General features: G+C 32.4%; 1 long non-coding RNA gene across 2 annotated transcripts; it reads left to right on the top strand.

Annotated features, from left to right (window-relative positions):
- The first annotated feature begins 2,631 nt into the window (after positions 1-2,631).
- On the top strand, positions 2,632-4,664 carry LOC133829225 (uncharacterized). Of its 2 annotated transcripts, XR_009891629.1 has the most exons (3): positions 2,632-2,687; positions 3,960-4,074; positions 4,336-4,664. It is a non-coding gene; the product is annotated as an uncharacterized LOC133829225 (long non-coding RNA). The 2 variants fall into 2 exon arrangements; XR_009891628.1 differs by lacking the exon at positions 2,632-2,687 and having other exon boundaries at positions 3,626-4,074.
- Positions 4,665-5,049: the final 385 nt, after the last annotated feature.

Genomic DNA, 5,049 nt, shown 5'->3' with positions numbered 1-5,049 from the left:
TCCCTAATTTCTCTTTTCTTCTCAAAATTACATAACTCTATGAAACTATCCAACTTTGATAATTCTAATTGATAATTAAATCAATTAATTGAGACTATCTAGATGATTTTATCCAAGGTACAATGGGGACCATGTGCCTATATGTGCCTATGAAATCAAGCTCCAATAAGTTATTAATTCCTCGTGACTCCACTAAAGACTCGGAATTGCACTCTTGAATTCATAGAACGCTCTATAACAAATATAGATATGCTATTAATTATCCATTGTTACAACCATAATTGTCATTCAATCTTCTATAGATGGTCTACAATGAGATGGGACTAAAATACCGTTTTACCCCTCATTGTATTTAATCCTTAAAACACTTAGTTCCTCGTAAATGATATTTCAATAAACTAATTTAATTACTGAAATAAGATCTCTATCATTTAACACCTTGAACCAAACTAAAAGGAAACCATCATTTCACTTCTTCATCAGAAGCTATAGATGTTCATATCTATGATTAACACTCCCACTCAATTATACTACCGAGTTCCCAAGATGTAAGTATGGGCAAGTCCGTAGGGTAAGCTGGTAACGAACAAGTCAAAGAACTCAAATAATACAATCAGTTAGAATACTAACCACTCAGAATTGAGATTGAATTGACCTATGGTCAACTAGATGATATGACTAGAATAGATAATAACAATATGTTTACTTATCTTATCAACTGTCAATATCGGTCCTGTCCGATGTAACAAATACATCCGATCTTATCTACTTTGCTAATGTTTCTAAAAGAACATAACACCACAATGTGTAAGTAGATCATATAATAGATTGGCAAGTCAGTGTAAATCCTGTGCACTGACTAATCTTAGGACTAACTTATTTTGAACATATAATCATATTTATATTCCACTGTGATTAAGTCACTATAAATACGATTACCTATATGCTCGGGATTTAATAGAAGTTTATATTAAACAAATAATCATGAAAAATAAAACATGTGAACAAAGTGATTGACTAAGTCAAAAAATAATTTCTATTCTTTTATTGATAATAAATGAGATTACAAAAAAATTGGATTTTAATTAGGGCATAAAACCCCAACAAGTGTGAGCTTTCAAAATCTGGATTGGAGGAACGTTGATTTATATAAAAAGATTCGTCGATACTATATAGGCTTCAAGATGTAATATCTAATCTATTCGAATGTGATTTAATATATCTATATATGTATGATCATGACTGATATTAATAAATTTTTCAAAATCCAATTTCTACTGCGTATCTCTGATTTATACTTTTAATAACAACAATTGATACCAGAACAATTTATATATTTATAATAAATGTTTTGTGGGTTTTGGCATTTGTTATATGTATGGTGATATGTATATTGAATGGATGGATATGTTTTATGAATGATAGATCGTTAATTATATGGTGCTATTGGGTTAGGAAATTGAATTTCTAGATCTTGTGTAGGCCATAAAGGGCATAGGATTTTTTGTAATTTTATTTTTGAAATATGAGATCTGAAAATTTGTACACAAGAAAAAGAAGAAGAAAGGACTCGAGCCATGCACCTTGGAGGCACATGGCAGGAGACGTTCGGCGACTAGCCAACAACATGTAAGCACTCAGGAAAGCCCATGCTCTCGCACACGACACCAAGCCCAAGGCTCTGCTTCTATGCGTGTCACCCAGGCCCCGCAACCCCACCTCCAGCATGCGCCTGTGTGCCCGCGTCCCTCTGCCTGCTATCCAAACCTCTACGCCTGCTGCTTTCGTACCCAGCTGCATGCATTAGCCACCCATCCACATGCACATGAGCCCCTTGGCTTACGTTTTTGCCAACGGCCCTAGCACTACTACAAAATACCCATTACGGGACACTTTTTTAGGACACACACATAAATGGAAGTCCTTAAAAATATTTATGGAGTTTTTAGGACTCTCAATGAGAGTCCTGAAATGACACAATTTAGGACTTGCAATGAGTGTCCTAAAAAAATATGCGAGTCCTAAAAAAATTTGGGCTAAAAAATTAGTGTTTTACTTAACCATTTTAAGGACTTGTTTTGAGAGTCTCTAATATTCTTTTAGGACTCGCTTTGCGAGTCCTAAAAGAATATTAGAGACTCTCAAAGCAAGTCCTTAAAATTGTTAAGTAAAAAAACATAAAATTATTTTATGTAAAAATTATTATAAGTTTTAAGAGAATTTGTATAATTTTGATTTGTAAAATTATTTTTTATAATATTAGGAATATAATTTTTTTTTATGTGAATAATATACTCTTATTTTTATTTATAAAATAAATAAATAAATAAATAAAATATAAGTGCCAAAAACCCCTTTCTCTCTCCCACCCTACCCGATCCATACTTGCCTTTCTCCATCTCTCTCTCTCACATGCTCTCTGCTCTGCTAGGGACGAACGGTTGCCCTCCGATGGTCGCCGGCGTGCAGACACCCGATCAGGAGTACCAGACACCGCTGAAACTCCAGCCTGGCGAGCCCTTCGTTGTCGTTCTCCGCCGCCAGCAGAAGCCTCCAGCTGGTGGAGTGATGGCCTCGCAGGGGTCGCATCGGTGGGGGCATTGAACAATCTGAGGTATGCCCCTCAATCTGTCACAGCTGGTGGAGCGGTGGCCTTGCAGGGGTCGCGACGGTGGTCTCTGCTCTAAGTATGCTTTCTTTAACAATTTTTTTTCCATATGTATATAGATTTGAGAAATATATGTATAATATTATATATATGAATAGATTTATAATGCCTATATATTCTGTTTTGTAAGGTTTCGTATGAAGTTGTTTGGAGGCTTTGATATATTCCAATTTTTTGGCTTGGTGTATTTTAAGATTTGGGATTCGTTGGCTTGGTGGCTGTGTAATTTGGGATTTAAATTTTTGCTTGTTTATCTTAAATTTTCTTGTAACTTTAGGATATTTTCTGGTTAGTTTCTGATATTATCTTTTGGATGTTTTTTGTCTTGAGCTGGAAAGTAGTGTAAGGAAACCGGGCATATGGATCTCTTAAACTAATGGTTGATGCTCTTCAAGTGTTTGAGAAATTGATGCAAAGAAACTACAAAATATGATTTAATGAAACTATGAGTGATTCTAGTTTTTGTGTGCTCAAATTACTACTGCCTTTTGTTATTATTATTGTTAGATGATTAAATATAATATATATTTATAATTATATAACTCTTTCGTGGCCTCTCTTTATTATATTGAGCTTTTTCTTAGTATATAACATGGTAGCTACTTGTGTGTATATACTGTATATATACATGCTATACTATACATATCCAGGAGTGCTTAAATGGAGAGTTTCTTCAAGGTGGTCTCAAGTTTGCTCCACTAGCTGGATATCACTAGTATCTACACATCTTTTCTTTTGATCATTTTATAAGTTGTATTAATCAAATTATAGGTAGTGAAAACCATTTTTTTGATAGATTTTGAGCTTAGTTTATTTTGTTTCGAAGGGTCACATTTCTCTTTTTGTCATTTAACCTCCTTATTGGAAAAATCATAGCGTAATAATTTTTCAGAATAAATAAATAAATAAACTAGTTCAGATGTAAAACTATTATTAGGTGGTTATTTGATAGTTGGAAACAAAAGATTTAACTTTACTGAAAGCAATAAAAAAGAGAAAAGAGTAACAACAAGTCTTGAGCTTTCAAAACTCTCTCAATGATTTTCTTACTTTGAATAATGTAAAATGCTAGTCTACAGATAAGAAACTGATCTGGTTATTATACATAGGACTTAACCAAACTTACTAAAATTAGTAAACCTAGGACTAATAACTGAATAAACAACCTTGTATTTTATATAAAAATAAAGTCTTCTTGAATTGAGTGTTGTCATCTTGATCATTTGAAACTAACTTGTATATTAGGTGTCAGATTTGGACACTGATTTTGTTTCCTTTGCTCTGTGTGCAGGTTTGATGGAGATGGGTATATATATTGACTTCATTATTCTAAAAACTTATTTAATGAGTATATATATTGACGTCTTCAACAAGAAGAATACTTTTGAGCTCCCAAATTCATGAAGGTAATAATAACAAGAATTTGATTAATTTTCAATCATCATTTAGGCTAAAGTTGTCAGGTGATTGAATATTCATGAAATCAAAGTTTTCTTCAAAATTATTGGCTCTCCCTTGTAATAATAATGCTTAGAAAGATTAATTAAAGTGTCCAAAGTAATTTCTGAGTTGTAAGATTACAAAATATGGTTTAATTAATTGAGCTTAGATTTCAAATTAATGTTTATTAGTTTCAAACTTTATTTGATTTTAATGCAAACTTTTAGATTGGAGACCTGAAAGGGAATTTTGGATTACTCGTGGTGATCATGCAAATTCTGAGAGCAAAGCTCAAAGTATTAGATCTTTCGTATGGAAATGGAACAGGTATAATTAAGCACAACTCTACTACACATCTGGTACTGAAATATCTGTCTTCATGTGAATGTAATTTTAGAAATTAGTCAATCCTAAATGTAGAATATAAATAAGGATTGGTAAAATAAAGTGAAGCCTAAGAATGCAAACTTCACGCCATTGAAGTTTGGTACACTCAATCTCTATTAACAATTTTATTATTTTTAAGTGAGTTATGTCGGCAAGGATAGGAATGTCCTATGGAGGCTTTATGAGTGATATTTTTCATGCCATATTAGTGTTCTCTTTATACTGTATATTAGTCAAAATTTGAAACTTGTGTGCACAAAATGTTAGTTGTTATTCATATCTTGGCTTCCTTTGTAACTGTATAACATGAATTTGTAGAGCTGAGGATTATGTTATTTTTCTTGAAATGTACAACTAGTAGTACTACTGTAAAACATTCACATATAGCTTCTTAAGTGGACTTAGTCCTCCTTAGCTTAGCTAAGCTATACTCAAAACTCAATTATTATTTAACTAATCTTTATGATTTGATTTACCTTAATTATTGTTGTGGTCTACAGACTACTCATCTCTAAATTAATAAGTGTAATTATAAATAATTAATATAGGAATAT

The sequence above is a fragment of the Humulus lupulus genome, chromosome 4 (genome assembly GCF_963169125.1).
Source record: "Humulus lupulus chromosome 4, drHumLupu1.1, whole genome shotgun sequence".
NCBI classification, from domain to species: domain Eukaryota; kingdom Viridiplantae; phylum Streptophyta; class Magnoliopsida; order Rosales; family Cannabaceae; genus Humulus; species Humulus lupulus.
The sequence above is the reverse complement of the archived record's forward strand: the minus strand, read 5'-3'. Positions and strand labels throughout refer to the sequence as shown.